This window comes from Macaca thibetana, chromosome 5 (genome assembly GCF_024542745.1).
Source record: "Macaca thibetana thibetana isolate TM-01 chromosome 5, ASM2454274v1, whole genome shotgun sequence".
Lineage (NCBI taxonomy): Eukaryota > Metazoa > Chordata > Mammalia > Primates > Cercopithecidae > Macaca > Macaca thibetana.
In genome coordinates this window covers 25,044,715-25,069,424 of record NC_065582.1, presented here as the reverse complement: position 1 = coordinate 25,069,424, position 24,710 = coordinate 25,044,715, and the positions used below count along the sequence as shown (strand labels likewise).

General features: G+C 40.5%; 1 long non-coding RNA gene across 1 annotated transcript in view; it reads left to right on the top strand.

Moving 5' to 3' along the window:
• The window catches only part of LOC126955375 (uncharacterized), a 43,021-nt gene extending 34,105 nt beyond the window's left edge, over positions 1 to 8,916 (top strand). The window contains exon 3 of the long non-coding RNA XR_007725915.1: positions 8,575 to 8,916. This is a non-coding gene — a long non-coding RNA (uncharacterized LOC126955375). The remainder of the gene's footprint in view (positions 1 to 8,574) is intronic.
• The last annotated feature ends 15,794 nt before the right edge of the window (positions 8,917 to 24,710 follow it).

The window sequence follows — 24,710 nt, the reverse complement described above, 5'->3', positions numbered from 1 at the left end:
ACTACACTTTAAGTAGCAACATTTTAGATTATCATTAGTCTTTTTCAAAACAGTTTATTGAAAGCTGTCTAAAAAGGGGGAGCTAATTGAAAATACATTTTTAAAAGATGTGTAGGAACTCATTGACAAAAGGACTGTTCTGAAGTAATATAATATTTAGGCAATATTTTGACAAATTTCTCCGCCCTTTGGGAAACTTAGTTTGTCTTGATGTAAATTTTGCTAATAAATAAATCATTAGCAATAATTATTTTTTTCACAGCTTATTTAATTAAGGTTTCCTACATGAGATCTGAGGAAAGGAGCAACACGAAGATGCAGTCTGTAATTCCTAAAAGAGAAATTTGCCAAAATTTATCTAAATTGTATAGCATTTCAAAGTACTGAATTTGTTTCAAAAGGTTTTGTCTTTTTAATTTTTCATTTAGCATTATTAACTGGTGAATTCAGCATCTGAACTGTGATTACTACTATGGAAGACCACTTCAGTACACATAAAAATCCAAATACTATTCAAAGTTTTCTACAGATTCAACAGAGTTGCTACCACAATTCAATAACGTTTTTTGCAGAAATAAAAAAATTTGTCATAAAATTCATATAGAATCTCATGGGACCCTAGTCAAAACAATTTTGAAAAATAAGAGCAAAGTTGGAAGATTAATATTTCCTGATTTCAAAACATTACAAAGCCACAGTAATCAATACAATGTAGCACTGGCATAAAAACAGAAAACATATACCAATGGACTAGAATAAAGAGCTCATTCAATTGCAAAAGGGCCTTCTCTTCAACAGTTGTTGAGAAAACTGAATATCATGGAATACTATGCAGCCACAAAAGGAACAAAATCGTGTTCTTTGCAGCAATATGGCTGATGCTGGAGGTCATTACGTTAAGCAAATATACACAGAAACAGGAAGTAAAATGCCATTATGTTCTCTCTTATAAGCCGAAGCTAAATATTGGGTACTCATGAATAGAAACATGGACAACAATAGACACTGAAGACTAACGGAGCGAGGAGGGAGAAAAGAAGGGCTGAAAAACTAACGATTGAGCACTAAGCTCACTATCTGGGTGACAGGATCATTTGTATTCCAAACCTCGGCATCCCACAATAACTCAGGTAACAAACCTGTGTTTGCATCCCCTGAATCTAAAATAAAAGTTGAAATTATAAAACAAAAAAACTAGATATCCACATACAAAATAATGAAGTTGGACCTTCATCTTACACCAGGTATTAGTCTGTTAGGGCTGCCATAATAAAATACCATAGACTGGATGGCTTATACAACAAAAATTTATTTTTTACAGTTCTGGAGGATGGGAAGTCCAAGATTTTAAGGTACTGGTCAAGTAGGTTTTATTCTGAAGCTTCTTCTCTTGGCTTTTAGGCAGCTGCTACATTGCTGTTTGCTTACGTGATTTCTTCTTTGTGTGAATGTAGGGAGAAAGAGCAAGATCTCTGGTGTCTCACCTTATAAAGGCACTAATTCTACTAGACCAGAGCCCCATCCTTTTGACCTCATTGAACCTCAATGACTTCCTTAGAGGTTCCATCTCCAAACACACACACTAGGGGTTAGGGCTTCAGCATCTGAATTTGGTGCTAAGTGGGACAGAAACATTCAGTCTATAACACACCATATACATAAATTAACTCAAAATGGGTTAAAGATCTAAATGTAAGACTCAAAGATATAAAACTCCTGGAATAAAACATAAGAAAAGCATCGTAGCATTTGACTTGGCAATGATTTCTTGGCTATGACACCAAACGCACATGCAACCAAAAGTACGAACAAACTAAGTACAAATACATATAAATAAATAACATAAACTACATCAAACTTAAAGACTTGTGCATCGAAAGCCACAATCAACAGATTGAAAAGGCAACTTGCCAGGCACAGTGGCTCACGTCTGTAATCCCAGCATTTTGGGAGGCCAAGGCAGGTGGATCATTTGAGCCCAGGAGTTCCAGACCAGCCTGGGCAACATAAGGAAACCCTATCTCTACAAAAAATTTTAAAAATTGAGTTGGTAGCAGTGGTGCACACCTGTAGTTCCAGCTGTTTGGGAGGCTGAAGTGGGAGGATCACTTCAGCCCAGGAGGTTGAGGCTGCAGTGAACCATGAATGATTATGCCACTGCACTCCAGTCTGGGTGACAGAGGGAAGCCCTGTCTCAAAAAAAAAAAAAAAAAAAAAAAGAGAGAAGAAGAAAGAGGAAGAAATGTAGATGTATATGTGGGGAAATGTCCACAATCTTTAGTGTAAAAAAGCAATGTATAGAATAATACGTTTACTACAATCACATTTTTGTTTAAAAACTAAAATAGGGCCAGGCGTGGTGGCTCACACCTATAATCCCAGCACTTTGGGAGGCCGAGACGGGTGGATCACGAGGTCAAGAGATTGAGACCATCCTGGCCAACATGGTAAAACCCCGTCTCTACTAAAAATACAAAAATTAGCCGGGCATGGTGGCATGCGCCTGTAGTGCCAGCTACTCAGGAGACTGAGGCTGGAGAATCACTTAAACCCAGAAGTGGAGGTTGCAGTGAGCCAAGATCAGGCCACTACACTCCAGCCTGGCAACAGAGCAAGACTCTGTCTCAAAATAATAATAATAATAATAATTTTAAAACTAAAATAAATGAATATATCTTACAGAGATACACAGAGAGGAAGAGAAAGTATAAAAATTTTTTTTAATATTTTTTAAATCTGGAAACATAATGAACTATTGCCCCTTAACATAAACTCTAATGAGTAGAATTAGAAAAGAAAAACTTTCACTTCTTACTTTACATACTTTGCAATGAGAAAATAAAATTGTACTCTCACTCAATACTAATAAATCTCCATTTTTACACCGGAAGTTCTAAATTCGGCTACATAATGGTACGAAATTTAATTTTAATGAAGGCAACGTTGTATTATGACTTTGAATCAGAAAGTTCTGCATTCAAATCTCAAATTTGCTCCTGACTCCTTGGATAAATTAGCTTACTATCACTGAGCCTCAGTTTTGTCCATCTATAACAAGGGGTTAATAAGAGCTACTTCGTAGGGGCCAGGCGCCGTGGCTCACACCTGTAATCCCAGCACTTTGGGAGGCCAAGGCTGGTGGATTACCTGAGGTCAGGAGTTCGAGGCCAGCCTGGCCAACATGGCAAAACCCCATCTCTATTAAAAATACAAGAATTAGCCAGGTGTGGTGGCGGTCACCTGTAATCCCAGCTACTCTGGAGGCTGAGGCAGGAGATCGCTTGAACCTAGGAGGCGGAGAGGTTGCAGTGAGGCAAGATCACGCCACTGCACTCCAGCCTGGTGACAGAGCAATACTCCATCTCAAAAAACAAGAAGAATCCTAATTTGTTAGAGTAAGATAATTGAATATAAGTGAATGTAAGATAATTGAATATAACCCTACTTCACAGAGTTGTTGGGAAGAGCAAATGCTTAATAAATAAAGATTATATTTTTTAGTCACTTTCATATTTCCAAGGCCTGCCATGTTGTAAGCAATCAAGTATTAATTATAATCAGTTAATAATGCATTTAATCACTGTTTACTAATTGCTTACAATATGCCAGGGCTGTATAGTATACAGGTGACTGAAACACAGCCTCTGCCCTCCAAGAAAGCACAGTCTAGTGAGGTGCAACATCTCAGTTCCCTCATCACAGGTCGCCAGACACGGCAGAGATACCCCCACCTTCACTCCTTGCTGATATCCTCAAAAGACTCTGAGAAGGTGGCAATGTTATTATAAATTTATAGAAGTATCCAGCTTATGGGCTAATTCTCAATGGGCTTAGAACTACTTTAATGCCTGAATTTGCTTACCCAAAATATAAGCAAACTTGAATCATTTCCTCTGAAAAATCCTCAACTAGCTCATCAGTAGATGTGCAATTTCTATTGGATGGGTTGTGTTCAAGCCACCATGTGTAAAATAAATTCTGCAGCATCACTTCTCATTCTGTTCTTTTTCTTCAGTTTGCAAACTTAATTTATTCACAACTGCTGAAAGTGTTACTGCAGTGATTATTTTAAATCTGAATTCCTTCAATAATGAGAAATGCGCAGATATACATCTCTTGGTTCCCCCTCTGCCTTCCCTGTCAGTCCTTGTGTGCCTCCTCTGTAGATTCCCCCTGATGCTGGAGGGCCTGGGACTCAGTCCTTCCACCTCCTCTCTATCTGCACACGTTCCCTTGGTGATCGCTTTTACCTTGTTGCTTTGGCTTTAAACAACATCTGTCACCTGATGAGTTACAAATTTGTATCTCTAGCCTAGACCTCTTTTCTGCTCAGCATGCCTACTTCAAAGTCAAAATCCAAACTTAATTCCCGATCTTGCTTCCAAAACCTCATCCACCCACTGCCTTCCCTTCAAAGTTGTTGGCGACTCCACCTTTCCAGTGGCTCAAGACAAACCTCTTCCTCTCATAACCATATCCAAACTGTCAGCAGATCTTGTTGGCTATAGCTTCAAAATGCACCCAGAATTTGCTAACATTCCTTAAACCTCCACTGCCACCACCCTGATCCAAGCCACCATCACCTCTCACCCAGAGTACGGCAATAATTGATCATATCATTCATTGGCTCAAAATCTTGTAATGACTTTCTATTTCATTTAGACCAGCAGCCAAAATTCCTACAATGACTAACAGAGCCAAACGTCTTTCCCCCAGCCTCTCGATCTTGTTTTCTGTATCTGTCTCTAGGACCTCTGACTACGCTGTTCTTCCAGCTGTATCTGAAATACACAGAGGGGTTCCTGCTTTAGGTTGTTCTACTGGCTGCTCTCATTGCTTGGATGACTCTTTTAATTAATAATATTCACATGACTCCTCATCTCCCTCAAGTACTTACTCAATGTCGCCTTCTTAATAAGCCTTATGCTCACCACATCATCTAAATTTCAATCTCCTCTTTACCTCAGTATTCCTGATCCTCCTTAACGAGTTTTACTTTTCTTATATAGTGCATGCTAGCATGCCGTAAATTTTCTTATTTATTATATTTTGTTATTTATTATCTGTCTCTGTCTGCAAGAAGGTAAGCTTGGGGATATGGGAAGAAAGAGTATATTAGTCAAGGGTTACAGAAACACAGACCAATAGAATATAGATATAAACACGGAAACAAAAGGACATTTATATATATATGCACCCAGAATTTGATCACATTCCTTATATATATGTTTAGATAGATTTAGATATATTCCTATAGATATATATTTGGAGAGTAAAGTGTAGATTTTCTTTCTTTTCTTTCTTTTTTTTGAGACAGAGTCTTACTCCGTCACCCAGGCTGGAGTGCAGTGGTGTGATCTTGGCTCACTGAAACATCCGTCTCCCAGGGTCAAGCAATTCTGCTGCCTCAGCCTCTGGAGTAGCTGGAACTACAGGTGCCCGCCACCATGCCCAGCTAATTTTTGTATTTTTAGTAGAGATGGGGTTTCACCAGTTTGGCCAGGCTAGTCTTGAACTCCTGACCTCAGGTGATCCACCCACCTCGGCCCCCATAGTGCTGGCATTACAGGTGTGAACCACCGCGCCTGGCTTAAAGTGCAAATTTCTTACATGCGTATATTGCATAGTGGTGAAATCTGGGCTTTTAATGTACCCGTTACCCAAATAGTCAACATTATACCCAATAGGTAATTTTTGAACCCTCACTACTCTCCCATCCTCCCACCTTTTGTTGTCCCTGATGTCTATTACTCCATTCTGAATGTTCACTTGTGCCTATTGCTTATCTCTCACCTATAAGTGAGAACACACAGTATTTGTCTTTCTGTTTGTCAGTTAGTTCGCGTAGGATAATGGCTTCCAGTTCCACCCATGTTGCTGCAAAAGACGTGATTTCATTCTTTTTTATGGGCTAAGTAGTCCATGACATACACATACCACATTTTTAAATCCAATTATCCATTGATGGACACTTAGGTTAAATTCCTTATCTTTGCTATTGTGATCATTGCTGTGATAAACATATGAGTATAGGCATCTTTTTGATATAATGATTTTTAAAGGAGATTTACTATAAGAAATTGACTTAGGGGATTATGGAGATGGAGAAATTCCATGATCTACTGTCTGCAAGCTGGAGATCCAGGAAAGCTGATGGTATAATTCCATTCAAGTCCGAAGACCTGAGAACCAGGAGAGTCAGTGACGTAAACTGCAGTCTGAGGGCATGATATTGTTTGGATGTTGTCCCCTCTAAATCCCATGTTGAATTGTAATCCCCAATGTTGGAGGTGGGGCCTGGTTGGGGGGTGATTGGATCATGGGGTGAATTTCTTGTGAATGGTTTAGCACCATCCCCTTGGTGCTGTCCTCGTGATAGCGAGTAGGTTCTCATGAAGTCTGACAGTTTAAAAGTGTGTGGTATCTTCCCCCTCACTCTCTTGTTCCTGCTTTCACCGTGTGAAGTGTCTGTTTCCATTTCACCTTCTGCCATGAGTCAAAGCTCCCTGAGGCGTCCCTGGAAGCTGAACAGCTGCTGGTGCCATGCTTGGGGCAGCCTGAAGAAGCATAAGCTACTTAAACCTCTTTTCTTTATAAATTACCGGCTCATGTCTATAATCCCAGCACTTTAGGAGGCCAAGGAGGGTGGATCTCTTGAGCTCAGGAGTTCAAGACCAGCCTGGACAACATAACAAACCCCATCCCCACAAAAATTAGCTGGGTATGATGGCACGTGCCTGTAATCCCAGCTACTCAAGAGGCTGAGGTGGGAGGATCGCTTGAGTCCAGGAGTTCAAGACTGCAGTGAGCCAAGATCGCGCCACTGCACTCCAGCCTGGGCAACAGAGCAAGCCCCTGTCTCAAAAAAATAAAAAATAAATAAAATAAACATAAACATAAACATAAATTAGCCAGTCTCAGGGATTTTTTTAATAGCAATGGAAAGAAAGAACAGTGTAATATAGGGCAGAAGAATATCTGAGATGAGAGCTCCAGCTCAAGTAGCGAGGCAGGAAAAATGGGAGGAATTCCTCCTTCCTTAGCCTTTTGTTCTATGCACCCCCTCAGCAGGTTGAATGATTCCCACTCACATGGGGAAGGCCACCTGCTTAACTGAGTCCAATTCAAATGCTGATCTCACCCAGAAACACCCTGACAGATACACCCAGAAATAATGTTTCATCTGGGCCCCATGGCCCACTCAAGTTGACACAAAAAATGAACCATCACAAGAGGCAGTGATCTTTGTCAGTTTTATTCACTGATGTATCCCAAGCATCTAAAACAGTCTGAAGCATGGTGTGTGCTCAGTAAGAATTGCTGAATGAATGAGCGAATGAATGATTGAAGATAAGCGGTGCTAATTGACATCAGGACTAATAATATAAATGGACAGTATGTGCAATCAAAGTAGATAGAAGTAAAATTTCAAAGCCATAAGGTGCTTTAAGACTCACCCAACACAACCCGTTTAAAACATTTAGAAAACAGAACCAGAGAAATAAAATGATTTATGAGAGATCATTCTGCAAACTAGTGGCAAAGAGTAAAGAGAATCTGAGCCTTTTAATTTAGTAGTTTTCCTCAGCTCTTCACTAGTTCTCTTGCCTAGGGAATGCTTTAGCCTAGACTTCTTGAGGTTCCAGAGGACAGTCATAATTACATTTTAAGGGTGTTTAACTTATTTTTTTCTTTTTCTTTTTTTTTTTTTTTTTGGACAAAGTCTCTCTCTGTCAAGGCAGGAGTACAGTGGTGCTATCTCAGCTCTCTGCAATCTCCACCTCCCAGTTTCAAGCAATTATCCTGCCTCAGCCCCCTGAGTAGCTGCGATTACAGACGCGCCACCATGCCTGGCTAATTTTTAAATTTTTAGTAGAGACGGGATTTCGCCATGTTGGCCAGGCTTGTTTTGAACTCCTGGGCTCAAGTGATCTGCCCGCCTCGGCCTCCCAAAGTGCTGGAATTACAGGCACGAGTCATCGCACCTGGTCTGTTTAACTTACTTATTTCAGGAAATATTAACTAGTGCCTAAGAAATGGTATCTTGATAGCTCACACACTAGGCCCAGGGACCCCAGAACAGACTGAGATGGGTTACCAGACCAAGTGACAATGCCCCTCAGGCTTATGGATCCCAGTCTGTGGACAGTGGGCTCCCAAAATCTATCACCAGTTGTCTTGAGCACCCAGCCCTCTACAGCTTTCTCTGTCTTTATATGTGACATGTTTCTCACATGCCATGAATTTTAACATCAATCTCAGTGCTCTTTCTGCTCATTATCTTAGTGCGTCCTAGTTCAGAGGCAGTTCACACCTTACAAAAGATGTCATTAGCCTTTGCGATATTGGACCAAAACATTACCTAGGAAGAAACGAGTGCTCACTAGTCTCCTCCCAATGGACAAACGTCCTCTTATCCTTGCTCTGTCTCCTTTCACTAGGTGTAATCCTCTTCCTAGCCAGCAGGAAAAGTTACGTTAGTGAGCACCCAAGTCTTCTTATAACCGAAGTTAATTTCTACTTTTTCCAAATGGCGAATTTACATTCTTTTTTCTGAATTCTTTTTTATTGTAGAGGAAGAACATGAAATAAAGGGAAGAGAGAAGAAAAGGAAAAAGTCTGAAGAGAAGAAAAATTGCTCGGAGGAAGAGCATAGAATTGAAGCTATGATCTCATAGCCACCAATATTTCTCGCTAAGAAGACAGAGAAAGCAATCCATGGGAGTTACTTATCCACAGTAAACAAGAAGCGGGGATAATGACGAAAGTTAAAATCACTTACTGATTAAACACGATGATAATAACCATTAATAAACGCAATACTTGGGAAAGGTACTTCACAACATTTCTGGGACTCAGCATTATCCAAAATATCTATTCAGAGCTATACACCATTCTAGCTGCAATGGATTGTACCAAAAAAAAAAAAAAAGGCCAAAGTGGTTACAATAATAAAATAGAACACAGAGAAAGAAGAAAACTACATGTGTTACAATTTGGTAAGGTACAACAACAAAAAATAAATTTTAATCACTTTTTTTTGGTCCTGCAACACACATGATAATTTATGTCTTCATTCTCCTAACAAATGATAATGAAAAGCTATAAGTAACTGTGCTATTGCTTCTGTATCTGAAATAAGTGAAAGAGGGGGGAAAACACTATATATTTTTAAAGCTTTACAGCAGAAATTCTGAAAGACTTACGTTCAATTTAAACATTAGCATTGCCTCAGTAGGCTTTAAAACACAAATGTCTACGTTTTCTGAAGCAATATGGTTTACAAAGACATGAGTTTTTGTAAATCTCTGGTCCCAATACTATGTAAATCCTTAATGTGTATGCATCCAGGAAAAATTGTCATTCTGTGTCCTTTATTCATTCTAAAAGCTGAAAGTTTTCTGTTATTTATAATTTTTTTTTTTTTAATTTGAGAGAGAGAGAGGGCCTTGCTTTGTCACCGAGGCTGGAGTGCAGTGGTGTAATCACAGCTCACTGCAACCTTGAGCTCCTGGGCTCAGGTGATCCTCTTGCTTCAGTCACCCAAGTACCTGTGACTACAAGCATGTGTCATCACACCCAGCTAATTTTTGTAATTTTTTGTAGAACAAAGGCCTCTCTATGTTGCCTAGGCTGGTCTCAAAATCCTGGACTCAAGCGATCCTCTGCCTCAGCCTCCCAAAGCACTGGGATTATACACATGAGCCACCACGACTGGGCTGTTATTTATAAATCTTACAGACATTAAACCATCACAATCAATGCTGGACAGCATTATAGTGGCAGGAAGGAATCCACGATACAACCAAAGATACCTAATTGCATCTCGTAAGAATCATAGCTCAGGTCTCCATTGCCAGAGTTTCAGTCATGTGAGAGACTCGCTTTATCTGTACATACCACTGCCCTATACTGCTCACTTTCAAGAAAGATTCAATAAAGATGGCTTTCTGCCCACAGAGATAGGCATACTAGTGTAAACAGAATGTTTACAGAGTTAACCAAGTAGTCGCCCAGGTCAGAGTAGTACCAAGAGTAGTACCAGAGTAGTACAAAGTTTAAAAGCGCTCACTAAGTGAAAGAGGACAGAGAATGGACTTCAAAGATTAGCAGATCTGGGTCTGAGTCTGCTCCAACCTTTCCTTATTATATGACCTTGGGCACATTACTTACTTTCTCTGAGCCCTGGTGTTCTCTGAAAAAATGAACATTTAAAAAAATCTTTGCTGGGTTGACGAATGGATGAGAGATAGTATAAGTAAAATGTGTAACAAAGTGCCTAGGATCATTGCTGAATAAGGCTATCTATTATTATTGGAAAGCATTTGGGGACACTTGGACTTTTAAGTTTACTGATAGGGTTTTTCAGAAAAGCAGAAAAATCTACAACATGGTTTCAAATACTTGGATGAGGCTCCATTCACTCCCTTAGCCCATCTTACATATATTCCTGCATTGACTGGAAATGGGAAGCACTTCTCAATTAGGAATCTTGTCAGGTCAGCCGGGCACCATGGGCATGCTTATAGTCCAAGCTACTCGCAAGGCTGAGGCAGGAGGATTGCTTGAGACTGGAAGTTTGAGGCTGCAGGGAGCTACAGCCTGGATGACAGAGAAGACCCTATCTCAAAAAACAAAAACTTTTAAACACCTGTCAAATTAGATGTTAAAGAGTACATGTAAAACAAAATCTCCCTAACATGTTTATGAAATAGCTGCAAAAGGCTGAGCACAGTGGCTCACATCTGAAATCCCAGCACTTTGGGAAGCCGAGGCAGGTGGATCACCTGAGGTCAAGAATTACAGAGCCTGGCCAACATGGTGAAACCTCGTCTCTACTAAAAATACAAAAATTAGCCGGGCATGGTGATCCATGCCTGTAATCCTAGCTACTCAGGAGGCTGAGGCAGGAGAATCGCTCGAACTTGGGGAGCGGAGGTTGCAGTGAGCCAAGACTGCGTCATTGCCCTCCAGCCTGGGCAGCAAGAGCAAAACTCCATCTCAAAAAAAACAAAAGAAAAGAAATAACTGCCAAAAGCCCGGGCTATTATTTTGTTACCCAAAGCATAACCAATCTACCAAAGCAATCCAAAATGCTTCAGAAGGCCGGGCACGGTGGCTCACGCCTATTATCCCAGCACTTTGGGAGGCAGAGTCAGGTGAATCACTTGAGGCCAGGAGTTCAAGACTAGCCTGGTCCACATGGTGAAACTCTGTCTCTAAAAATACAAAAATTAGCTGGGCGTAGTAGCACGTGCCTGTAGTCCCAGCTACTCGGGAGACTGAGGCACAAGAATTGCTTGAATCCAGGAGGCAGAGGTTGCAGTGAGCAGAGATTGTGCCATTATACTCCAGCATGGGCTAAAAAAAAAAAAAAAAAGTGCTTCAAAAGCAACTGTACTGCTCATAATTATGTATAACAGAGACATACTGAACATAAGATTTCTGCCATTCATGTCTGCCTATAAGGATAGACAAACTATCTCAGATAAAAGCTGAGATATTTCTTCAACGGTATTCTCATCGAGCATAAAATATTTTTTTCAATGTAGTAACAAACTTACCATCTTTTACTTTAAGTGTTCTATCATTTTTGATTTGCATTCAGAGTAATAGTAAATTGAGTGAGAAAGTTCTGAGTTTTTCAGAAACTGGAAGGTGTAGGAATTTTCTTAAGAAATCGTGTTCTCATAGCAACCCATCCCGGTTTCTTGATGAAGGAGTTTGGATAAGTATATGAAGTTTGGAGTGTTTATTACAACTCTCAGACCTTTTGAAATTTACCCATCACAAATACCTTCTGTTTTTATGTGTGCAGTTAATATAGATTTAAATATATACTTGCCTTCTGAATTTTATTATAGATATACAGATACAGACACCTTATGTTTCTTTCAATAGAAGGATCTAAGAAACAAACATTGTCTTTAAACTCTAATCACACTTAACAAAAAAGTTCTCTAGATCTAATAGCAACTTTCAAGCAGCCACATACTAAATAAAGAAACCTAGCATCTCTCCATAACTTGTCCTTCCATCTCCCAGAAAATCAGCTGTTCTTATTCAAAAGGGGTTTCCATTTTGTGAAGTATTTAAAAGGTAGCAAAGGAGAGTTAATAATTGGAGAAATATGATGGATAAGAATTGCATTTCAAACTTCTACTCTTGACACAGTCAGAGTCCAGCACTGGAGCTAATGGGTCGCTATGCTGTTCACTGAGAGACTAAGAGTCAAACAAACAAACAGAAAGTTTGCTCAGATAAGAGAAAGAGTCCATCAAGGAAAATAAGAAGATAGGGGAGAGAGACTGAAAGAAAGGTATAGTGTTTCCAACAAGTAAACATTTTATTTTGCCTTACAATAGGCAAGAAAACAGTCTATTCTTTGTTATTTTCCATCTGTTAGTATTTTAACTGATAAAAGACTGAAGTACTTTATTTCTCTTTGTTCTGATTTGGGAAGAAAGAATGGGACTTCAGAAGCACTTATTCTTAAGAAAACCTTTGTATTTCAAGCACTCATAACAGTAATGAAATATACAGATGGGTTCGAAATGTTACCTCTATATTTATCAATCCAAATGAAATGATTATTATCTAATGACTGGAAAATAGATGTCAATTTTTCTAAAAGTAAAACCAACAACCCGTTATTTGTGCTACCTGGAAATAGAGAAAGAATAACTAAGGTTCACAAATAATACAAGAGCTGACTTCATTCAGTGGTTTCAAGCTTCTCTCAAGCTTAATCTATTATTTGAAGAGTTAACCAGAAACTAAACCAATCAGCTTAAGTTTTAACTTTTTCTTCTTTCAGCTCTAAGTCCTTGTGGAAAAAGATATTAAAGTATAAGGAAAAGACCCTAAGTCTTGCAGGAAGTAAAAACATGAAGAGAAAAATGTGGAGAGACAAGTAAACTGTGTTTTTCCCCAGTCTCAGAATTTATCCCGCTCTGTATAACCTAGAAGTGACTCAGAGGGCGCAACCTGTGTGTCTAGCCTGGACCCCACGTGCTCTGCTACTGGGCTTGAGTCATTAATCTTCTGGCCACCGATTTTTCTCTCAAAAATTACATGAGCTTCCCCCATCAACAAATATCTTTAGTGCTCTATCCATTAATTTCCCACCCACTGAATAAAGGTTACAACAACTATTCATGAGGTTAGGTTTGTTTAAAAATACAGTTTACATCAATTAAGTAGGGTACATTAGGGAATTAGAAGGAGAACAGAAAAGGCAACAGTGTGTGCTTCCAACCCAACTTCAGGGGCTGGGACAAGGTGAAATTACAGAGATCACAAACTGAAAATACTAAATAGGAATGACAGGGGCTGGTCCCCACATGTATCACAGCCCACCATTTCCAGAGACACAGCTCTCAGGTTCCAAAGGGACTAGTTGACATCAACTGCAAGATGGTTTTCTAGATCCCACAGCCTTTCTCAACAAGTTTACAAGAGAATTAGCCATGCAGAAAATTATTTGAGTGACTATTTTTTCCATTTTCCCAAGAGTTGTGCATAACTAGTACTATTCTAATTGCACAGGACAGAAATTAACTCATGACATTAATGCCTTAGGGTAGGTGTTGACAAACTAAGAACAGAGCTGCCCACCCGTTTTTGTAAATGTGTGGGGATTTTTTTTGCTTTTGTTTTTTAATTTTGAGTGGAGTCTCACTCTTTTGCCCAGGCTGGAGTGCAGTGGGCTCACTGCAACCTCTGCCTCATGGGTTCAAGCAATCCTCTCACCTCAGCCTCCCAAGTAGCTGGGATTACAAGCATGCACCACCACACCTGGCTAATTTTAGTAGAGATGAAGTTTCACCACGTTGGCCGGGCTGGTCTCGAACACCTGACCTCAAGTAATCCACCCACCTCGGCCTCCCAAAGTGCTGGAATTACAGGTGTGAGCCACCACACCCGGCACCATTTTTGTAAATATGGTTTTGTGGTAACACAGTCATGCTCATTCATTTTTGTATTGACTATGACTTGAAGCTATAATGGCAGAACTGAGTAGATACAGGTATGTCATTGCTTACAATTGCATATAAACTTTGGAAGAGTAAACAAGAAATCAGTATCATTATTTGTTCCTAATGAGGAGAACTAAGGATCTGGGAACAAGTGTGGGAAGGAGACTTTTCCACATACAGCCTTTGGGCATAAGCCACCATGCCCAACCCCAAGTCTCTTCATAGAGGAAAATATTAATACTTTGTCTTGGTTGAATGTATGTTAAATGGAACCAAATTGATTCCTTTAAAAAATTATAGCTGAGAGCAGTGACTCACGACCATGGGCCCAGCACTTTGGGAGGCTGAGACAGGTGGATCACTTGAGTCCACGAGACCGGCCTGGGCAGCCTGGAGAAACCCTGTCTCTATGAAAAATAAAAAAGTTAGCCGGTGACGTGCACCTGTGGTCCTGGCCACTAGTAGGGAGGTGGGGGGCAGTGCTGAGGTGGGAGGATCGCTTAAGCCCAGAAAGTGGAGGTTGCCGTGAGCCGTGATCTTGCCCCACTGCACTCCAGCCTGGGTGACCGAGTGAGACCCTTCTCAAAAAATAAAATATAAAATAAAAATTATAAACAAGGAAAAGTCTTAGTTCATAGATGAAATGATTAGACCTTCTTCTCTGGAGTAATAGAAATCAGTCCTTTTTGGATGAGAACCAGCATCTTTGCAGCCTTAAGCCACCTGAAGCTTAGCTGGCATGAGAAGGTAGTTAGAAAACTCCTCTTTATTACTGAGAAGCAAATTCCAGAGTTCCATCTGCCAGGACTAACTTGGATCTGAGGGGTAGATACCTTTGCTCAAAAATGCAAATTCTTCAGAGCTCGTGGGAGTGGAAGAATAACTACTGAGGTAAAGAAAATGGCATCTCTGTCTCCACAAGCTTCCTCTAGCAGGCCGGGATTTTTTATGGTCAGCCTGTTTGAAGCTCTGCAGAAATGTTCAGCCTAAGAGGTTTCTGTGCTTGGACAAACCCCAGCGTGGATGCCACACACTTGGGGACGAAGGCATTCCTTTCATGTTAGGGGACTTTGGAATTTCCCTCCCTGGGATTTGTATTGTTTTCTCTTCGTGTTGGGATGAGTCCTATCGGTTTTCTTTTGCTAGAATTCCTTAGATCTTACCGTGAGCCTCGTATTCCCTAAGCAGATGTCTTTGGTTAGATTTTTGAAATGCCACCATTACCTTCATTTGATACTGGAGGAACTATATTGGCATCCTGTCTTTGCATTTGGGTAGATTTTACTCCTAAGTGTTCATTGTGAGCAAGACTAAGCGCTTGCCTTACATGGCCTCATGGAGTTCTCCCCACGATGCTATCCTCTTGGAGACTCCATAGCTGCCTCTGCTTCACAGTTAAGGACACTGGGCCTAGAGTGTTTAAGGAATTTGCCCAGTGTCTTGGTACCTCACTTTGGCATGTCTTGGAATATCGATTCATTAAATCTGTTTAACATATGTAAAAAATATAGAGAGATAGAGCTGGGCGCAGTGGCTTACGCCTATAATCTCAGCACTTTGGGAGGTCTAGGCGGGTGGATTACCTGAGTTCAGGAGTTCAAGACCAGCCTGACCAACATAGTGAAACCCTGTCTCTACTAAAAATACAAAAATTAGCCGGGTGTGGTCGCTGGCGCCTGTAATCCCAGCTACTTGGTAGGCTGAGGCAGGGGAATCGCTTGAACCCGGAAGGCGAAGGTTGAAGTAAGTTGAGATCACAACACTGCACTCCAGCCTGGGCAACAAGAGTGAAACTCCATCTCAAAACAAAATAAAACAAAAAATACTTGAGTCTAGGAGTTCAAGACCAGCTTGGACAACATGGTGAAAATCTGTCTCTACTAAAAATACAAAAAATTAGTTGAGTGTGGTGGCACATGCCTATAATCCCAGCTACTCAGGAGTCTGAGATGGGAGAGCCATCTGAGCCTGGAAGGTTTAGGCTACAGTGAGCAGTGATGTGCCACTGCACTACTGCCTGGGCAATGGGAGTGAAAGCCTGTGGAAAAAAGAAAAGGAAGGAAGGAAGGAAGGAAGGAAGGAAGGAAGGAAGGAAGGAAGGAAGGAAGGAAGGAAGGAAGGAAGGAAGGAAGGAAGGAAGGAAGGAAGGAAGGAAGGAAGGAAGGAAGGAAGGAAGGAGGAAGGAGGAAGGAGGAAGGAGGAAGGAGGAAGGAGGAAGGAGAAGCAGCAGCAGCGGAGAAGGAGGAGGAGGAGGAGAGAGGGGGAGGGGAGGGGGAGAGGGAGGGGGAGGGGAGGGGGAGAGGGAGAGGGAGAGGGAGAGGGAGAGGGAGAAGGAGATCCTGCAAAAGTTTTGCTTGAAATAATTAACATGGCCGGGCGCGGTGGCTCAAGCCTGTAATCCCAGCACTTTGGGAGGCCGAGACGGGCGGATCACGAGGTCAGGAGATCGAGTGGAGACCATCCTGGCTAACACGGTGAAACCCCGTCTCTACTAAAATACAAAAAAAAAAAATTAGCCGGGCGCGGTGGCGGGCGCCTGTACTCCCAGCTACTCGGGAGGCTGAGGCAGGAGAATGGCATGAACCCGGGGGGCGGGGCTTGCAGTGAGCTGAGATCCGGCCACTGCACTCCAGCCTGGGCGACAGAGCCAGACTCCGTCTCAAAAAAAAAAAAAAAAGAAATAATTAACAAAGTCCTACCACATGATGTTGGGTTGAATTAGGTCTCAGGCCATTATCATTACAAAGCTTATCCCATTTTTTTTCAAGGAACTTAACATCATATGCTAAGAAATATATTTACTCTTCACCAGGCGCGGTGGCTAACGCCTGTAATCCCAGCACTTTGGGAGGCCAAGGCAGGCAAATCACCTGAGGTCAGGAGTTCAAGACCAGCCTGGCCAACTTGGTGAAATCCTGTCTCTACTAAAAATACAAAAATTAGCTGAGTGTGGTGGTGTGCACCTGTAGTCCCAGCTACTCGGGAGGCTGAGGCAGGAGGATTGCTTGAACTCAGGAGGCAGAGATTGCAGTGAGCCAAGATCACACCACTGCACCCCAGCCTGAGTGACAAGTGAGGCTCTGTCTCAAAAAAAAAGAGTTTTGACCTTATAGTCTTCTATGCACGTTTTTAAAATGTCTAATCCCATCCTGTCATAACTAAATACCTGAGAACTGAATATCAGGAATAGATTTAATTTCTGGTAGTTAGATTTTTTTAAACTTTTATTAAAATTAACACCGTGGCAGCCACCAAAATGAAAATTTGTATTTGCCCTGTCATATGACCCTTCCTAATGGCAAAGGACATCCTAAAATTGTTTCACATCTAAATACAGAAGTTTTCTAAGTAAATTAACTCTGTCCAAGAAAATGCTTAGAGAGCTCTTAAAAGCAATCTGTAAATGGGTCGATGGTTACATCAGAATCACCTGGGAAGCCTTTATAAAACATTAACTCCAGAATCTTGCTCCCCAGTAGTATGATTTAGTAGGTCTAAAGCAGAACCTGGAAGTTTATATTTCTGAAAAGTCCAGGAGGTTGCCACGCTGCCAAATTTAGGAAGCACTGCTTTATACTACTCTTCCTCCCTGAAACATCAACGCAAGACAACATTTGTAGAAGCGCAACATTGCTCCTACGAGACTTCAAAAAGGAGAAGCAAGCTAGAGCTCAGATTACAGAAGACTTTAAAAATTACATTCAGAAACCAAACATTTGAAAACTTGACGTTTATAGGTAAAGTAATCAAACCATTCAGGTTGAAGTAAGAAAAACCTTTCTACCCACATCTAAGATTTCAAATTACCTCTCAGTGAAAAGAAAGGCATTCTCCGAAAAGAGAGAGAGAAAGAGGCTCAGAAAATCATAAATAAGATAAATTTATAGGCGTGGATTTCAGTCTGTAGATCTCAGACCACAAATTTGTGTTTACAAGAGAAGCATTGAAAATTTTAACCTCAGGGGTTTTGCCTTGGGGATTTTCTGCCTCCTCCTCACTTCACTGGAAATGTTCCATGAGTGATTTTAGGACCTCATGCAGTTGCAAGGTTTTTTGAGGGGTCTGAGAACTTGAATGAGTATCTCATAACAATGTCCAGGCTCAATGAAAGAATTAACAACTCATCTAACATATGGCACAAGTGATTCAAATTACTCCTTGGGGGTCACAGGCAAAGGAGGGGCCCCTGTACATAGAGGCCCCAGGGTGGCTGCTATGAAGAATAAACCAACATCTTTTTTTAAAAAAGGACTTAAGATTGTCCCTGTCATTTGCCTTACAGGTCCTCAGACTTGTGTGATTTTCTGCAAAAAACAGGAGGAGAGGAGGGAATAAAATAATGTGCATTCCAGGCCAGGTGTGGTAGTTCACTCCTATAATCACATCACCTTGGGAGACTGAGGTGTGAGGATTGCTGGAGTCCAGAAGTTCAAGACCAGCCTGGGCAAGGGTGAAACCCCATCTCTGTATTAAAAAAAAAGAAGAAGAAGAAGAAGAAGACTGTGTGAATTCCAAAATAACAAAAAGTGAAAAAAAAAATAACAAAAAAGATTACATTTTGAACAGATATATTTTAAATAAAAGCCGGGAAAAGACGGAATGACCTTGGAGTTTTCTGGAAAGAAAGAGAACATGTTTACTTGTCCCTTTGTCAGTCTAAGTCCTGGAATTAGTTCTGTGTAGGAAACTCAAAGCTCTTCTTAGAAGCCCACAGCAAACATTTTTTATCAAGAAGAAAAATCCTTTGCACTTAGGAAAAAAATACAAAAGCCAAAGTACTTTGTTGTCATTGCACTCTTGTTGCAGTTTAAATAATATAACTCTAAATAGTTTAAACCATATGGAGAACACATTTCAGAAACCTGTAGATCAAATTATACAGGCTTCTCAGCTTTGAGCTTTCATTAGTGCTATGGGTCAACTAGGAGTAATTTCACCAGTTACATCACAGCATCATCATGTAAGGAAAGAATTCGGGGGGGGAAATATCTGTAATTTTGATTAAGTATCCAATTAAATCTCTTGCTATACATACCAAAATATATCTTCCCTGGCCTAATCACTTAAGAAATTTAAAATTAACTGTCTAAAAACAAAGTCTTCATTCATCTTCATTTTGCAGTATATGTTGTTGGACATTAAATGATTTCAGTTGGATTTTTTTTTTCAGTTTTCCTAAAATGAATTATAACATTTTGCCATTTGTACATCAGAGATGAGAAACTTTGTATTAAAAACTGGGCTTCATTCCATATACCAAAAGAAAATATCAATATTATTCCCACTTTATCTTCAGTATTTCCTCCATTCCTCATCAAATTACTTTCCTTTGTCTTTTCCCTTTTTTTGAGATGGAGTCTTCTCCGTCACCCAGGCTGGAGTGCAGTGGCACAATCTCGGCTCACTGCAACCTCTGCTTCCCGGGTTCAAGCAATTCTCCTGTCTCAGACTCCTTAGTAGCTGGGATTACAGGCGCACGCCACCACGCCCGGCTAATTTGTTGTATGTTTAGTAGAGACGGGGTCTCACCGTGTTAGCCAGGATGGTCTTGATCTCCTGACCTCAGGTGATCCACCCGCCTTGGCCTCCCAAACTGCTGAGATTACAGGCATGAGCCACCGCGCCCAGCCATCCTTTGTCTTTTCATGAAACTGTATACAAAGAACCTTGGAGAACTGAAGCCTCTGCGTTTCTTCCCTGTACCACCACCACCTGAGCCCCGGCGACAACTGTCACTCACTAACATGTGGGAAGGAGCCTCCCAGTCTCAATGGCTCTCCTCCATGTGTTCTCCACAATGGAGCTAGAGTGTACTGTTCAAAAATTTGCTCATTACTCACAGGACTCCCAGTCATCCCATCTACCTCCCAACCTTCCCTATCCCACAACAGACACACCCTAAAACTCTCCAGTCTTTCCACTGTAGTTATGATGAAGTTAAAACTCCTTAATTTCTCCAGAAGGCTGTGCAAAATCTGGTGCCTGTGAGGGCTCCTGCCCGCATCTCAGACTGTGCCCGCCTTCACACCCAATCTTGGTCCCATTGATCATCTTTATTAAGTTCCTGGCATTCTCTAGGCTCTTTCACCTTTCAGCCTGCACTACTTTGTGCCTAAAATGCTCTTTCCTCCCTCGGTCAGGCTGACTCATCCTTTGTGGCACTTTTCTACAGATGTCAATGCTCTGTGTTTTGAATAAATCTCTAGCGGATTCTATTTGGATGTCTTCTTGATAGGTTTGTCTTAATGAATGCTTCACTTCTGTTCCACTAACTATAATGGTACTTTCATGTTGGTATGAAACATGATTGCATTCAAAATACTTTTTTTAAATTCTGATTTTGAAGAAATGAGATGAGACTCCATATGGATAAAAATAAAAATAAAGGCCGGGCGCGGTGGCTCAAGCCTGTAATCCCAGCACTTTGGGAGGCCGAGACGGGCGGATCACGAGGTCAGGAGATCGAGACCAGCCTGGCTAACACGGTGAAACCCCGTCTCTACTAAAAAATACAAAAAACTAGCTGGGTGAGGTGGCGGGCGCCTGTAGTCCCAGCTACTCGGGAGGCTGAGGCAGGAGAATGGCGTAAACCCGGGAGGCGGAGCTTGCAGTGAGGTGAGATCCGGCCACTGCACTCCAGCCTGGGCGACAGAGCGAGACTCCGTCTCAAAAAAAAAATAAAAATAAAAAATAAAAATAAAAAATAAAAATAAAGCTAGTGTTCACATGCAGCATGTTTTTAACTTCTAATACACCTAAACCTCTGTGTCCCATAAAGGAGCAGAAACATGAACTCAAAGTGAGACTCAGGTAGGGAAAACATCTGCCACTCATATGCTTGAATGAAGAAATGTGGATAACCTGCAAGTGTGTGAAGGCTTATCTGAGCAGTCTTGTGAAATCTGTGATTTCCCTTCACCACAGTTAAATGGACCCCAATTAGGAAATGGGCCCAATTAGGAAACGAATCTCACACTATTTAATCTCTTGAATTGGAAGTAACATGTAAAGAAAGCAAGTCCACCATTAACCTGAATCTTGAAAGTCAGGTGTGCTCATCAATATCAAGGTGGAAGAAGTTCTTTCTCTTCCACCGAATCTGAAGAATGAAGTCCTGAAGTTTTCCAAGAGCTAACACATTTGTAAAAGGCCCTCTGATGACTTATCAGTGTTTACTTGTCTTTGTTAGTTGATGATGGTGGCAGGGGACAGTAGTTAGATAAACTCCATATCATTGTTTTAGTGTCTCTTAAGTGAGTGGCAAAGGGTCTGGGAATGCAGATCAATAGAATCTACATTTTTCCTCAGTGATTTAAGAAAGACTGTTTAAAGTGTCTATAGAGATCAGAAGTAAATTGATGAGTAAATGTATTGAGTACTTCTGGGTACTGTTTTGGGATCATATCTTGAAATAGATCAAATCATGAAACTGGTAGTGACATTTTCACATTCATTTGTTTGACTTGTATGAACGGACGGTGATGATTTATTTCTTCTTTGAAAGCATAATGATAAATATAACTTAAATAAAACATTAAAAGCTGGGTGTATCTGGACCTAGGAACACATTCTGTTTTAACTTTAGCACAAAATCAAAGGTTATTCTGTCAGGATCAGAAGATGCACAATAAATGTCACCAGATTATACACATAATCTAGTAACACACAAAGCTAGAATATCATGTAGCTTACTAAGAAAAATTGAAATTTCTTTTTAATTTCCAGGCTTTGATGATTTACCAAATAAACCATTGTGCTCTCTTTTAATATGAAAAATTTTCATTTTAAAGTAGATTTGTACAAATTTATGAGCAAAAATGAAAGATTGTAAAGTTAAGTTTGATAAATGATACCCCAATAATTAAAATCAACAACCCCTGGAATAAAATGTCACACAGTTAATGAAAATAATAGCATAGCATTCAGACATAGCAGATGAAACCACACATGCAATTAGGTCTTAAACTGAGCTACATGTATCTCGGCTCAGCTTGGAACCATTTGTGAATTTTGTTTTTTTTTTCTTTTTTTTGAGACAGAGTCTCACTCTGTTGCCTAGGCTGGAGTGCAGTAGTGCGATCTTGTCTCGCTCCAATCTCTGCCTCCCTCCAATCTCTGCCTCCCAGGTTCAAGCAATTCTCCTGCTTCAGCCTCCCAAGTAGCTGGAATTACAGACACGTGCCTCCACACTAGCTACTTTTTTATTTTTAGTAGAGATGGGGGCTTCACCATATTGACCAGGCCGGTCTCAAACTCCTGACCTCAAGTGATGCACACACCTTGGCCTCCCAATGTTCTGGGATTACAGGCGTGAGTCACTGCACCTGGCCTGAGTTTTCGGTAACATAAAGGAAAGATCTATTAAAATGTTGTTGTTGGCCAGGCGCGGTGGCTCAAGCCTGTAATCCCAGCACTTTGGGAGGCCGAGACGGGCGGATCACGAGGTCAGGAGATCGAGACCATCCTGGCTAACACGGTGAAACCCCGTCTCTACTAAAAATACAAAAAACTAGCCGGGCGAGGTGGCGGGTGCCTGTAGTCCCAGCTACTCAGGAGGCTGAGGCAGGAGAATGGCGCGAACCCGGGAGGCGGAGCTTGCAGTGAGCTGAGATCCGGCCACTGCACTCCAGCCCGGGCTACAGAGCAAGACTCCGTCTCAAAAAAAAAAAAAAAAAAAAAATGTTGTTGTTAATATTATGTGCTGCAATGACCGAGTAATTCCAAAGACATTTTTTATAATGACTTTGAGATACAGATAAATTAAAAACTTTTATAATATCAACAATTAATCATTTCTAATAAGTCCAGGATTAACTATATTACCTACCATTTCAGGCTACTATATGCTAAACCATACTGTCATTTTACTGTTTCATTTTGCAAGGCCTTAAAGTGAGAGACAGGAAAACATTATATGTGATGTGGAATTGTGTCATGGCTCAGTGAAGGGAGAAGACTTTGTATTACTTATATATGATGCCTTTTGGGAAAAGTAAAATATGAAATATTCTCTATATTTTATTTGGCTGTATAGTAATTTTTATTAAATAAAAACATACAATTTTTAAAGATATTAATCATAAAGTAATAGATGATACATACATACATGTAACTTAACCTGTATATCAATTGCCAAAGTATTTTCTGGTTTGGTACTTTAAAAACTTGCGTTGGCTGGGTAGAGTGGCTCCCACCTATAATCCCAACACTTTGGGAGGCCAAAGTGAAAGGATCGCTTGAGCCCAGGAGTTCGATGCTGCAGTGAGCTATCATCAGGCCATTTGCACTATATCCTGGGCAACACAGCAAGACCCTGTCTCTAAGGTATAAATAAATAAAATACTATAAATATTATTTGTATTTATTCAATAAAATGTAAATGAACACGTATAAACATCAACCAGGCAGAGTTTTGTCCATAGGTAATATACAAACAAGCTATAATTCCTGGTTTCCAGTGTTTTTGTTTTTTATTTTTTGTTTTGCGACAGAGTCTCACTCTGTTGCCCAGGCTGGAGTGCAGTGGTGCGATCTCAGCTCACTGCAGTCTCTGCCTCCTGGGTTCAAGCGAGTCAAGTAGCTGGGATTACAAAAGCGCGCCACCACACCTGGCTAATTTTTGTACTTTTAGTGGAGACGGGGTTTTGCCATTTGGCCAGGCTGGTCTCGAACTCCTGACCTCAAGTGATCTGCTCGCCTCAGTCTCCCAAAGTGCTGGGATTAAAGGCGTGAGCCACCGCGCTCGGCTCCAGTGTGTTCTAGTAAAGCTAATCATTTTCCTGTCACTTTATTCTGTCTCATGATAGATGCCTAATATCAGGTAACACTGCATATGTCATCTCATATTATGCTTTAAGCCCATAAAGGACATGGTTCATACTTGAAACCTATACAGCAACAATTCTGACATGAATTCAGTGCACATTCATGAAAAAAAGGTTAAAAATCTGCAATTTCCCAATATTTGTACAGGCTCCATAAAATGTACTAAAAGACCTCTCAGTTTTTCTCTGCGATTTCTCCAGTGTATGAGTAAATCTGTTCGAGTTAGGTTTGGGGAGAGGAGTTACATTAGTGATATGCCAAATCTAGTAAAAGTAACTGAAGGGATAAGGTAAAATTTCCCAATTTAAATTTAAATTAGGCTGTTTCAAAAGAGGAAATACTGTTTTTGAGGCAGACTGTCCCCTCAAAAAGTGAAAAAATAAGAAATAACCTGATGCATTTAACAGCTTTATTTTCTATCAAGGGAAGACTTCTATAGATGATGAATTATAGATATAAAACACCTCTTATGTAAAAGGGACTACTTTTCCAAATATGAGGTTGCACATGGGCCTTCAGAGACTGCTTTTTTTTCTGGGAAAGCATGTTCCTTTCCAAAATGGTAACATTCTCAAGACCATTTTTTTAATACTGTATTTTAAAACTAAGTTCAGATTCATATCCCTTATCATAATTCCAACACCCAAAATTCTGAAAATCAAGTTTCCTCTGCATTCATAAGGTATGAAAACCTTGCCAAATTTGATAATAAAATCTCATTTGAACTAATAAAGCTATTTATAACCTTTTTTCCTCTGATATTTTACAAGACAATCATCAAAGGAGATCTACAGTATAGTATGTGGTTAAGCATCTTGAGTCAATCCTAGCTTTGTTACTGTCTTTAAGACCATGGACAAGTTATTCAACATCTCTCAGCCCATCTTGTTTCATCATGGGAAAGGT